The sequence below is a fragment of the Loxodonta africana genome, chromosome 1, assembly GCF_030014295.1.
Source record: "Loxodonta africana isolate mLoxAfr1 chromosome 1, mLoxAfr1.hap2, whole genome shotgun sequence".
NCBI classification, from domain to species: Eukaryota; Metazoa; Chordata; class Mammalia; order Proboscidea; family Elephantidae; genus Loxodonta; species Loxodonta africana.
Window position 1 is genome coordinate 8,514,292 of NC_087342.1, and position 15,012 is coordinate 8,529,303.

Sequence of the window (15,012 nt, forward strand, 5' to 3'; positions counted from 1 at the left end):
TTTTAATAATTTTTGAACAAGGGGTCCTGTGTTTTCATTTTGCACTAGTTCCTGAAAATTATGTATCTAATCCTGGAGGAGCTAGGCAAATCCATAGTTTTCAGCAGCATGGAAGGAAGCTATGCCAGTCTTGGATATTCTTGGATAAGAAAAAAATCTTAGAGGAAGTTATTGGGGCTCCATCTGTGCCAATGGGCAAGTAGGAAAGGTACTGATGTGCACATCTGGTTATGCTATAAGGCAATTATGTTTTGGAATATAAATAGAGTACAAAATAGACCAGGTCTTACTTTTGTTAAGTATTAAAAACGCTCTGCAGCCGTTGCTGCTCCTCACCCTTTTATGGGAACTTGCTCTAAGTAGACGCAGGAAGTTCCAGCCATGAACTGGCATGGCAGCACAGTGGGCAGACTGATGTTCACAAGTGGACAAAATGGCAGAGAGGAGGCACAAAGAGTTAAATACTTGACTGCTAGCTGAAAGATTGGCTGTTCAAACCCACCCAGTGACACCTTGAAAAGCCTGGAAAACTGCTTCTGAAAAATCACAGCCTTGAAAACCCTATAGAGCACACGTGGGATCAACATGAATTGGAGCCAACTCAACAGCAAGTAACAACAACTGGGACCCAGGAGGACAGTCAGAAAATAGTTTTGTTACTGATCCTACCCACACTAAGCCTATTGTAGGAGACGGCAGTGAATTAATTAGTCCACAATATATACTGTGAGATTTGTGGATCACAAAACATTTTTGGATAACGCAAGAAAGAGACAAATATATACATATGAAGAAAATGGGAAAAAAAGAAGTAAAAAAGAAAGGAAGGGGAGTGAACAAAGAAGGGAGGAATGTAGGAAACAGAATGAGCAATACACAAGTGAAAGAAAGAGACAAAGACAAACAGATAAAGGAAAAAATGAAGGACGGAAGGTGGAACGGTGGGAGGGAACATACCGAGGACTTATTAACATATTTATTATGCTAGAGGTAGGTGCTGTTATTATCACCATTTTATATATGGGAAACAGGCTTAAAGTAGTTGAGTAACCTCTTTAGATTCACACACCTGGTAAGCAGTGACGCAGAGGTTCAAACCTGCAAAAAACTGATTCCAGAATAAACTGTTGTAATAAAATGAAAGGTGTGTACTCTCATCGATGTTCTGAAAGTACAGAGGAGGAAGCCGAGTTAATAGTTAATCATCTACTACTTAGGACTCTCCTGGTTAGTTGTGGTTTAGGGCACATTTGATTGTCTTTGTTTAAATGTATTTGCTAAACAATTTTGCTACGTTACTCACCTTTTATGCAGAAATAGCCATCACCATATGCTCATCTCCAGTCGGGACTGAGAATATTTAAAATATCCTCTATTGTGTACAAGGTATTACATTGGCTTTAGATGCATTTTCTATAGTAATTCTCTGCATTTGTTTGCGATTTTTGATAACACACCTCCTAAGTGATTCACACCTAGCCTTCAGCAGCCACCTATTCTATATCTTCATGTCTAAGCTATAAAATTAGAGTAGGTGACATCATACGCAAAGATGTGTTGTTTCTATTTTGATTTAATTAATTTAAATATATAGTATATGAACGTGGAAAAAAAATGAAAAAGAGATAAAATGCACGCTAGGAGGTAGATATGTGTTTCTCCTACTACTGTCTCAGCCATTCGGTTTGCTTTCCTAGAGGAAACTGGTGTTTACAGTTTTTAGAATACCCTTCTGAAGATAGGCATCGCGTACGCAATGCGTGTGCAAGCATGTGGAGCTATAAATATAGGAACACACACAATGACTTACCTATACTAAATCTTATAGGGTCTCTGTGAGTTGGAATCAACTCGACAGCAATGGCTTATAAATCACTAAGTGAAACAATTAAGTGCTCGGCTGCTAACCCAAAGGTTAATGGTTTAAACTCATCCAGAGGTAGCTTAAAAGAAAGGTCTGGCTACCTGCTTCTGAAAAGTCACAGCTATAAAAACCCTATGGAGCACAGTTTTACTCTGAAACACATGGGGTTGCCAGGAGTCAGAATCCATGTGATGGCAACTAGGAAGATTATTTAGGAGATTATTTCTTATTAGTACATACAGAGCTGTCTCATTCTTTTTATTGCCCAAGTAATATTCCATTTAATCGATTACCACTAATTTCTTGATCACTCCCCTGTGGGTAGATATTTAAATTATTTCCAGTCCTGTGATATTGCAGTCCATGTTGTGATGTGTATTTTTGTATGGGTGTAATTTGGGACATAAGCCACAATATTTGTAGAATTAATTCCTAGAAATAGAATTGTTAGGTCAAAAGATATTTCCATTTTTATTTTTGATAAGTATTTAACAAATTGCCCTCATAGAGGAAGAACCAATGTTCATTCCTTCAAAAATATCTAAGAGTAAGTATTTCACTACACCCTTTTTTTCCGTAATGTTTGATTTGTGCCAAGAAGAGCAGTTTTTTTTTTTTTTTTACAAAGGTAACTCATTCCAAATTTTATTTTATTTTAAATCTTAAACATCTTTCCATGTGTTTAGGAGACAACACAGTTATTTCCTGTGTATCCTCTTTTAATGCCTTTAACCATATTTCCATTGGAATGTTGATTGGGGCTGCCATGAATGAACGTATGAAATGCCCTTCTGTGTGAATACTCCCCCTGGAATTACACGGTAAAAAAAAAAAAAAAAAAAAAAAAAAAAAAATTTTTTTTTTTTATAAACTTTTCAGTCTATATGAAGTCCAATTGTTGGTCATTTTCTATTTATTTGAAGGTTCTCTTTATATATTATGAAAATCCACATTTTGTGTATCACATGTGTTGCAAATATCATCTTAGGTGGCCAATTGTCTTTTCACCTAGTTTGTAATGTTTTCTGCTGTTAACTGTTGTTGAATTTGCTTGTAAACTTTTATGAAATCTAGTTTGTCACTCTTTGATTTCAGTAGCTTCAAATTTTTTTGTCATATTTAGGACAATCTTCCCTATACTAATATCATAAAAATAATTGTTTAGTTATCTTCTATAGGAGCCCTGGTAGTACAGTGGTTAAGAACTTGGCTGCTAACCAAAGATCAGTAGTTCTAATCCATTAGCTGCTCCTTGAAAACCCTATTGGGCAGTTCTACTCTGTCCTATAGGGTCACTATGAGTTGGAATAGACTGGATGGCAGTGGGTTTGGTTTTATCTTCTATAATATTCGTGATTTTATTTACTGTCTTTTAATGTTTGTTCCAGCTAGAATATCTACATATGTAAGAAGTAAGGAAAAAATATATCCCAGTTATCCCAATACCACTTATTGAATAATTTGTTTTTCCACAGTTAGGTACAATTCTTCTCTAGTATGTACTAGATTTCCATGATCTAGTTCTCAAATCTCTTTTTTTTCTTTTGATCAATCTGTCTAGTCACACATTAGTACCATGCTGTTAAAATTACAGTAATTTCAAAATTGTTCCTCCCGATTTTTATTTTTTAGGTTTTTCTTAGGTATGTTTACTTCAAAATTTCCATACAAGTTTTAGTATCATCTTGCTCAGGACCTAAAATAAGGCCTGTTGATGTATGGAAGGGGAGATTATATTTTATTAAAAGATTAATTTAGGGAATATTACATCTTTATGAGACTAAATAGTCCTATGCAAAAAGACAGTAGCCTTTCCATACATTTGAATTATACTTTGTATCTCGCAGTAGTGTTTATTTTATTTTCTTCTTGAGCATTTCTTGTTAAACTTAATCCTAGGATTTTAGTGCTTTTGTTGTTGCTGTTAAAATGGGATATTTTCTTCCATAATTATTTTTCTCACTGGTTTTATTTATCTATAGGAAAGCAACAGATTTTGGTATAAATTTTATATTCTACTACCTTATTGAATTATTTTTACTTATACTATTTTTTGGTTAATTATCTTGGGTTTTCAAGTAAATTATTAAAGCTTATGCAGATAGTTATAATTTTTATGTCTATGATTTATATATATCTTCCTTCTTTTTTCTTATCTATGTGCATGTCTAGTATCTTCGAAAAAAAGTTCAATAATCTGAATTAATAGATACCCTTGTCTTATTCCTAATGTTAATAGAAATTCTTCCAGTGTTTCTCTAATAATTACAATGCTGACTTTTGGGATGGGATAAATATATTTATATTTAAAAAATAAGATTTTGTCAAGAATAGATTTTATCAAGTGTCTTTTTACCATCTAAATTTTCTCTTAAAATCTATTTACATAGTGATTGAATCATGAATTTCCTGATATTGGCCCATCCTAACATTTCTGGAATAAAGTTCTGTCTGGTGAAGAAGTATTACTCTTTTAAGATGCTGTTCGATTTCCTTTGCAACTGTGGAACTTCTCCCTGGTTAACATGTTCCTAGTGGCATGCCACTTGGTTTTTAATAATCAAACTTTATAAAGTATCTATATCTCTCGGTGTAATGTTTTTCAGCTGATGTTTTCATAGGAAAAAATATATTTACAGCTAAAAAATTCAATGTCCCATCTAACAAAATGATGTGCAGAAAATCTTCAAGTTGCATTCCAAATGAAATTGGCACAGTATGATGAATGTCAACAAGGATATGCGTGATAGCAATATGATAAGAAACATTTTTTAATAGCCTAATGTCTCTTTACTTCTTTCTCTTTTTATCCTTTTCACTTTTCTTATCTTCATTTCCATTCTTTACCTGAAGAATTCACTACAAAAGGCATAACGTGGGACCAAGCCAAGTAGGCATTGGCACAGTGGTAAAAGGGAGGACTGTGTGAGGTTTCAGAGCTTATGTGTGTTGAGTATACAGTTGACAGATGGCTAATCATGGAGTGTTGAAGCCCAGGCATGGTAAAGAGCAGTTCCTCACCATGAGATGGTTCTGTGTAGTGTAGGGAGGGTTAAAGAAGGCATTCTCATTGAGTAGGGAAGGGAGTAGCAGCAACGGGTTATTGGCTATGTATGCAGGGAATGATTAAATAAGCAAATACGTCAAGTCTAAAAGAAGCCTTGTTTCTAATTGTAAGAGAAAAGAATTACAAATATTGAAAGAAATAGACTAAAATGAATGTTGTGGTATTGAATTGGAATTGGAGGTATCCTATGACTTTTATTATAGATAGATAGCTATCAAAATAAATTTCAATGTAAATATGCATATTTGTACACATATATTATCTAGCTCTCTTCACTGACACAACCTGAGGGCAGCAATACCACAAAAGCAGGGAGCGAGCACACCTATCCCTCAGGTCTAGATGTTTAAATACCATTCACTGCTAAAAGAAAACAGGAAGTCTTGGAGAATTAGCTGGTCTCAGGGCTGGAACACAGACAGTACAAAAAAATCCAGGAATGCCTCATTGCACCAGGAAATAAGAAAGTAACATGAGAATTGAGAATCAGTTAAAAGACAGATTGAAGGAGCTCACATTTGCCAAAAATAGGGGTAGTTCAACCATAAAAATAAGCAGTGATATTAACAAATTATAATACATTACACAAAATAGGTATCCATGGGTCTATAATGATATAAATAAAGAATATATTGAAATTTTGATGAGGAAAGGAAATTTAAATGGTTTCAAAGTACACACTTCCAAAATACTTATTAATTACAAAGATGAAACAGGTAATTTAGAGTGGAAAAGTCTTCATACATCACCTCTATCAAGTAATCAAACATAATACTGTCAGTAATGGAACAAATCAAAATTCTGGGCTTCTTGATAGATTTAAAGAGAACACAGACACATTTGCAGTATTCCTGCTTAAAAATACACAACCTGAATTTAATCCTGACTTAACATCAAACAAACCCAAATGGAGGATCATTCTTCAAAATAACTGGTCTGTGATCTCCAAAAATTTCAAGGTCATAAAACTCAAGGAAAAACTAAGAAAACTTTCCAGGTTAAAGAAGACTAAAGAGATATAATAACTAAAACAAACTTAAGATTTTTGATCCAGATAATTTTTTGTTACAAAGGACATTATTGGTATGATCAGCAAAACTTGAATTGGGTCTGATGATTAATATACATCCATGTCTTTGTAAGAAATAAACACTAAATTATTGAGGGATAATGGGGTACTATGCCAGCAAATAGTTCAAGTAAAAAAAAAAAAAAAGTTCTTTTTGCTGTACCTGAAATTTTCTCTAAGCTGGAAATTGTTTCAAAATAAATAATGAAATAAAACTTTGTTTTTTTTAAAAGGGCCTGACTTATAGGAAAATGGAGTAAGTATAGCTTATCTTATTCCTCTTGATAAGTACAAGTAAAAACCCTAGACATTATTATGAAACAGACATAAGAAGATACTAAAAGGTAGGGAGAAGAAGGCAGAATAGCTAGGGATTTTGGCACCCAAGAAATGATACACGGATGAGTTCTGTGGGTTTTCTTTTTGCCTCATAGATCCCAAACTTGGAGCTGAAGAAGGTGGCACCTGAAAACAGCAACAAGTGCGGACAAAAAAAAAAAAAGCCACAAGACCAAATGACCAAAAAAGAGGAAGCATAGCAAAACAGGAAACTTTTAGAAAATAACTAATCTACCCCAGCCAAACACACAGGAAAACAAACAAACAAACCTTTAACTCTATCTCCATAAACAGCGTCAAAGGCCAATAAGGAGTCTAGACTTCTACCTTTGCCAGGCTGTAATGAGTTACCCTAATCCCCTCTCTGAGGATGTGTCAGAGAAGGCCAAAGAGGGAGCCAGAAATTTTATCAATATCAAGACAACCACTCTTCCTGACAGTGCCAGCTGAGACCACATGGGGAACCTAGACTTCTACCCTCACCCAGAAATAATGAGGACCCCCCCTTCCTCATATAGATGGTGTCAAAGGAGGCCTGGGGGAAAGCCAGGACTTTCACCTTCACCCAACAGTAATGAGACAGCCCCCATCATTGTGCCAGTGTTCACCATGTGGGAGATCAGAACTCCCACTGCCACCCAGCAGTAACAGAGATATTGGAATTATCTTTAAAAAGGTTATAAAGCAATTATAAGCCCTAACAAACAAAGACGCAGTAAATAAATGTAAGATTGAAAAAAAAAGGAAGTTCTAAATCTGAAAAACACAATACCTGGCATAAAAAGTTCAGTGGATGGGTTCAACAGCAAAATGGAAGGGACATGAGAAAAATTGAGAGAACTGGAAAACAGAACAATAGGAAATACCAATCTGGACAACAAAGAGAAAACAGACTGAAAAAAATGAACAGATTCCCACGAACATGTGGGACTATAACAAAGGATCTAACATTAATCTCATCAGAGTCAGATAAGGAGAGAAGAAAGAAGCAGGGGACGAAAAATTACTTGAAGAAATAATAACTGGAAATTTCCCAAACTTGACAAAAGACATTAACCTACAGATTCAAGATACTGAGAAAACCTTAAATAGGATAAACCCAAAGAAATTCATTCCAAGACACACTATAATTAAACATTTGAAAACTAAAAAAAAAGATCAAACCCATTTCTGTAGAGTTGATTTTGACTCATCGCGACCCTATAGGGCAAAGTAGAGCTGCCTCACAGAGTGTCCAGGGAGAGCCTGGTAGATTTTGAACTTCCAACCTTTTGGTTGCAGCCGTAGCTCTTACCACTATGCCACCAGAGTTTTCTTGAAAACTAAAGACACAGAAAAAAAATCTTTAAAGCAGTCAGAGAAAATGACACCTTACTTAAAAGACAGAAACAGACTGGCAGTGTATTTCTCATCAAAAAACATGGAGTTCCACAAGGAAGTGACACAGTATTTTTCAAGTGCTCAAAAAAAAAGAACTGTTGACTCAAAATCTTATAGCAGTGAAAATATCCCCCAGGAATGAAGACAAATGAAGCAGATTAAGGGAAAGTAAGAGAATGTGTTGCCAGTAGACTCACCATCAAAGAATGGCTAAAAGAAGTTCTCTAAACAAAAAGGAAACAATAAGAAAACTTGGAGGATCAGAAAGGAAGAAAGAACACGGTAAACAAGAAATATAGATGAATCTTTTTTTTTTCCTCTTGAGTTTTCCAAATTATGTCTGATGATTGAAGAAAAAATTATATCACTGACTGCTGTTGTTCTAAATATATCTATAGAAAATATTTCAGACAATTATATTAGAAATGGGGAAGAGTAAAGGTATGTAAAGGGAGACAAGGTTTTTATACTTGAACTGGTAAAATGATGACACCAATAGATTATGATTAGTTACGTATATATAATGCAATACATAGAACAACCACTAACAAAGTTGTACAAAGAGACACACTCAAAAACACTATAGTTACATCAAAATGAAATTCTAAAAAATGTTCAAGTAACAAGTAAACCAGACAGGAAAAATAAAAATAAAAAGAGAACAAAAGGAAAACAAAAAATAAAATGTCACGCTTAAACCTAAGCATTTCGATAATACATTAAATATAAATGGTGTAAATACAGAAACTAAAAGACAAAAATTGACAGACTGAATTAAAAATCATGATCTTACTACATGTTGTCTACAAGGCATTTCAAATATAACAATATAAGCAGGTTGAAAGTAAAGGGATAGAAGATGTATCATACAAATATCAATCAAAGAATACAGGAGTGACTACATTAATATCAAAGTAGACTTCAGAGCAAAGAAAATCATCAGTGACAGAGAGGGATAATAAAAGGGCCAATCCATCTAGAAAACATAACAGTCATAAACGTGTTAGCACCAAACAACAGTGCAGCAAAATGTATGAAGCAAAAACTGGTAGAACTGAAAGGAGAAATTGGAAAATCCAGAGTTATAGGTGGAGGGTTTAGCACCCTCTTTCATCAACTGATATAACAACTAGACAGAAAATCAGCAAGGATATAGAAGAACTCAACAACATGATCAGCCAACAGAATCTAATCAAGAGTTATAGAACTTCCCACCCATAAGAACAGAATACACATTCTTTTCAGAATATATTCCAAGGTTGATTGTATCCTACACCATAAAGCAAACATGAACAAATTTAAAATGTTAAAATCACACAGAGTGTATTCTCTGACCACAGTGAAATCAAGCTAGGAATCAATAAAAGAAGTATGAATGGAAAATCTTCAAACATTTGTAAACTAAATAATACAATTCTAAATAATCAATGGGTCAAAGAAGAAGTCTCAAAGGAAATAAAAAATGCACTAAACTTAATTAAAATGAATATACAGCATGTCAAGGTTTGTGGGACATAGCTAAAGCAGTGCTGAGAAGGAAATGTATAGCACAACATCCATACATTAAAAAAGGAGAAAAGTCTCAATAGCCTAAGCTCCCACCTCAAGAACTTACAAAAAGATCAAACTAAACTCAAGCAAAAAGAGGAAAATAATAAAGAGCAGAAATCAATGAAAGTTTAAACAGAAAAACAATAGAGAAAATCAATGAAACAGCTGGTTCTTTAGAAAAGTCAATAAAATTGACAAATTTTTAGGAAGACTGACAAAAAAGGAAAAAGGAGAAATCGTCAATATCTTGAATGAAACTGAAAATATCATTACAGACACTGCATGTATCAAAGGAATCATAAGGCAACACCACAAAAAACTCTACACACTTCAATTTGACAACTTAGATAAGATGGACCAATTCCTCAAATAACACAAACTACCATAAGTCACCCAATATGAAATAGATAATTTGAATAGCTCTATAACTATTAAGAAAATTAAATTTGAAATTTAAAAAATTCACCTCGAAAATTCTCCAGGCCCAGATGGAGCCTTGATAATTCTACCAAACATGTAAAGAGAATTAACATCCATACTATACAACCTTTGCCAAAAAAAAAGAGAGAATACTTCCCAATTCATTTTATGAATCTAATATGACCTTGACACCAAAAGCAATGACTGTACAAAAATATACAACTATCTATATCCCTCATGAGCATAGATTTAAAAATTTCTGAAGAGATATTACTAAGAAGAATTCAGAAATATATGAAAAGAATTATATACCAACACCATGCAGGGTTTATTCCAGGGATGCCGGAATTCCATGTTCAAAAATCAAGGACTATAATCTACCACATTAACAGAATAAGAAGAAAAGTCACATGATTATACCAAGAGATACAATAGAAGAATTTAAGAAATTTGAACATTTATTCAAGATTCAGAATTCTCCGAAAAATAGAAACAAAGGGGAACTCCCTCAAGTTGATTTGCAGCATCCATAAGAAACCTTCAGCTAACATTATACTTACATGATGAAAGACTGAAAGTTTTCTAAGACTGAGAACAAGGCAAGGATGTTTGCTCTCACTACTCTTGTTCATCATTGTGATGAAAGTTCTAGACAATATATTAAGGTAAGAAAATTAAATAAAATTCCAATCAGAGAGGAAGAAATATGACAGTCCCTATTTGAAGGTGACACCACTGTCTACATAGAAAATCCCAAGGAATTTACAAAACTCTCCTAGAACTAATAAGTGAGTTCAGCAAAGTCACAGGATACAAAGTAAACATATAAAAATAAATTTTATCTCCAATACATGGTGACCAAAATTAAAAATATAATACCATTTATAATCACTCAAAAAAAAAGAAACAGTTATAAACCTAAAAAATATATATAGAATTTGTTTGCTAAAAACTACACTACGCTGATGAAAGAAACCAAAGAAGATCTACATAAATGGAGAGAAAGAGAATGTCATAGATTGGAGACTCAACATGGTAAAGCTGTCATTTCTCCCAATCGCTCTACAGGTTTAATGTGATTCCAGTTAAAATTCCAGAAAGCTGTTTTGTAGACACAGACAAGCTTATTCTAAAGTTTTTATGAAAAGGCACAAGAGTTAGAATAGCTAACAGTATCTTGAAAAAGAAGAATACAGTAGGAAGACTTGAAACTAAACATTGAAAAGGCACACCACATACCTGAAAAAAATCAAACAAGAATGACTAATGCCAAGACATATTTTAGTAAACCCACCAGACTTTAAAGAAAGAGGGGGAAAAAATACTTCGACATCCAGAAAAAAAAAAAAAGAGAGAGAGAAAAAAGATTATCATCAATATCCAGACATTCTAGTAAATATATCAGATTTTAAAGAAAGAAAAAAATCTTTGGACATTCACAATAAAAATACCAAGCAACCTTTTAGACTTAAAAAATCAGGTTTTAATCAAACTTTTGACAGTACCACTTTATAACAGAGGACAATGAGTAATACATTCAAAATACTCAAGGAAAGCTAACTATTCAAACAAACTGTAACTGTAAGGCACATAAACTTCCATGAATGTGAAAGGACTATGGTTAGCACTAAACATATAGTTACCTGTATAATTAAGACTACACAATGGTTAAAAGAGAGAGAATATAATAGGTAATGGCTCTGTGCTATGATAATGTAGATAACATACAAAATCCAAACCCACTACCGTCAAGTCAATTCTGACTCATAGCGCCCCTACATACAGCTATCCAAATTTGGGAGATAAAGGGGAGAAAATATGAGAGTAGAATAAGCTTGTTGATTGCCTTACAGCTTTTATCCTTGATAAAAGGATATTACCTCGAATCAGATGCTGGGAAGAAGAGGTTACTAATTCCAATATTGCTAACGTTGTTGTTGTTATGTTGTTAGGTGCCATTGAGTTGATTCCAACTCCTAGTGACCCTATAGGACAGAGTAGAACAGCCCCATAGGGTTTACAGGGAGTGGCTGCTGGATTTGAACTGCCAACCTTTTGTCTAGCAGAACTCTTAATTACTATGCTACCAGAACGTCTATTGCAAATAGTAGGAACCAATTATTATTATAAAATAAACTTAGTACAAAAAAATACAAACTTTTCTGAACACCAAAAAGAAAAAAAATCAAGGAAGATTAAAAATAATAATAATAAAAGAATAAGCCATAATTTCTAAATGGTTATATGGGGTAGGGATGGCATAGGGTGAAAGGAACAGAGAAAGAAGCTTGACTTCTTTGAATATAGTTTTTTTTTTCTTTTTTAGATATGAGTGGAACTATGTTAATATTTTCCTTAATAATATTAAATTAAAAAATCAATTCCTTCAAATAAAAAAAAATGAAATAAATGAAACTAAGTGTGTACCCAGATGGAGAAACTATTCCAAGTGACATTCAAACACACTTATTTTAACTATACATTCCTGGCAGAACATAGCCCAAAGAGAAAAAATCAAAACACAAAAAAGAATCTGAAACTTTTTACTAATCAATATTTGTGAATGAGTATAATCTAAAGAAAAAACAGCTGTGAAAAGAGTCTTAAACTATTTTCACTGATCTATATTATTTGCTGCAAAAGACCTCTTTATAGTGTCTTAAAAAAAAGATACCCCTTTAAGGACTAAGGTGCGCCACGGTGTTTTCAATCACCTCATATACATGTGAAAGCTGGGGAGAGAAAAGCTGATGCCTTTGAATTATGGTGTTGGGAAGAATATTGAATATACCACGGGCTGCCAAAAGAACAAACAAATCTGTCTTAGAAGCAGTAAAGCCAGATGTGCTCCTTAGAAGCAATGATGGTGAGGCTTCATCTCACATACTTTGAACATAATATCAGGAGGGACAAGTCCCTGGAGAAGGACATCATGCTTGGTGAAGTAGAGCATCAAGCAAAAAACAGGAAGACCCTCAAAGAGATGGATTGACACAGTGGCTGCAATAATGGGCTCATGCATAACAATTGTGAGGATGGCACAGGACCAGGCAGTGTTTCGTTCTGTTGTACGTAGGGTCACCATGAGTCAGAACAAACTCAACGGCACCTAACAAAAACAACATATTATTTGTGGTAGCTTTAGCATTGAGACTATTGTATCCGTGTGTTATGGAATAAAATTAACAAGTAATTGTGGGATATTCTATATTTTCAGCATATTTGAGAACTGTAATTCCTGGCGTGGGAAAAAGGAGATACAGGTGGAAGATAGAAGAAGCTGAGTAATAAACCTACTATCCTTACTTTGAAACTCATGGAAGTGTCAGAATAAGCTTATGGTATATTTTGTCTTTAAAAAATATTTTCTATCTCTGTTCACTGAAAAGACTTGGAAACAATGTCAAAACCAACAGCAACATGCATCATTAGTACCCAGATTGTTTTCTCTATATACCGTATTGCAGTAAAAGGAACCAGGACTTTTGAAAGAAAAGACTAATTCAGGGACTTTGTGTCACACAAGAGAAAATTATCAAAGACTACTAAGCTGGGCGTAGAATAACTAAGAAGACAACTTCAAAATCATCCCGCTATCAAATCAGGGAAACCTTAGCTTCCATTAGAATAGAAACTGTCTTGAATGGAAACATATCAAATTTGTTTCAAATTATTATGAATAATAACACTAAAAAGAAAAAAGACCAGTTGGCTACTGTCTAGCCTGGGTTCTCTAGAGAAGCAAAACCGAGTAAAGCATATAAATATACACAGAGAGATTTATATCAAAGAAATGGCTGACGTGGTTGTAGAGGCTGTAATGTTCCAAGTCCATGGGTCAGGATAGAGAATTCTGATTCATGTAGCTGCAGGAGCTGGCAAACCTAAGATCAGCAGGTCAGAGAGCAAAGCTCTTGTTCATGGGCTGTGAAGATCGATGAATCACAAGATTGGCAGGCAAGACCACAGGTAAGCTGCTAGCTCAAGTACCAAGAACTGGACGTCAGACGAACAAGAGCAAGCTGCAGGATCCAGAAGTAACAAAAGCCCCCAGGCTCTGCCGGAATGTCCACCCACACTCAATGCAGGCCACATGCCCAAGGAAATGCCCCTTCAAACAACTAGCTACTCATAGCAGATCCCATCATGGAAGTGATCACATACCAAACCTCAACAGGGAAGTGGCCACAACATCACAGGACTACCAAAACACTGAGAATCATGGCCCAGCCAAGTTGACACACAATCCAGAACATCACAGCCACCGTGCTTACAATCCATCTCATTGTTTTGAAAACGGGAGAATAAAAGGAAAGAATTAGGCATTTATCAAGCTTTCCCATACAATTAAAACATTGGGTAACCAAAGCAAAATGAGGGAAAAATTCTTTTTATATCCCTAATCTGGCTAATAAATGAAGAAGAAATGATAGTAGCAAAATTCCACCACTTATAATTTTTAAATATATTAATGGATGTAGACAGTGAATATCAGCGACTACTAACAGCCAGTCATTAAGCACCTCCTGATGGAAGAAGACAACATCAATTATGAAACAATCATGCGGATAACATTGAAATTCAATCTGATCAAGTTCCTAGGTCAAACTACCAATTTACAGGAAATAAGAACATGGGTATATTAGATGGATGGATGGATGGACAGATGGATGGACGGACAGGTGGGTGGGTGGATGGATGGATGGACAGATAAATAGATGGAGAAAGAGAGAGAGAGAGAGAGATGAAGAGATTTAAAAGACACATCACTCAGTCACGTTTGGCTCTTATGTGGATTCTGAATAAAACAAATATGTTGTTAAAATAGATTATATAACATTTTTTAGAGAATCAGAAATTTGAACACTGACTGGATGCCTGATTCCATTAGGAACTGTTGGGATTTTTTTTTTTTAAGCTGTAGCAATTTTGCAGTTTTTTTTCCAAAAGAGCACTTAATGCTTTAGATATGTACACTGAGATATTCACAAATTAAATAATAGAGTATCTGAGATTAACCTTCAAAATATTATTACAGACTAAGTGGGTGAAAGTGAATAAACAAGACTGGCTACAATTGAAATTTGTTGGTGATGGTATTCACTATACTATTCAACTACTTTTGTATATGTTTGAAATTTTCCATAATAAACAGTTTTTTAAAACGATAATTTAAAACAATGGGGAAGAATGATGACAAAAACAATACAATTTATTATCACTTAAAAATACACTTGCTTTAGTTGAATATTAAAAAGAAGCAAAAACTACATATTTGATTTCATATAGTTGTCAAATAAAGTGCAATTATCTTCTGGCCTT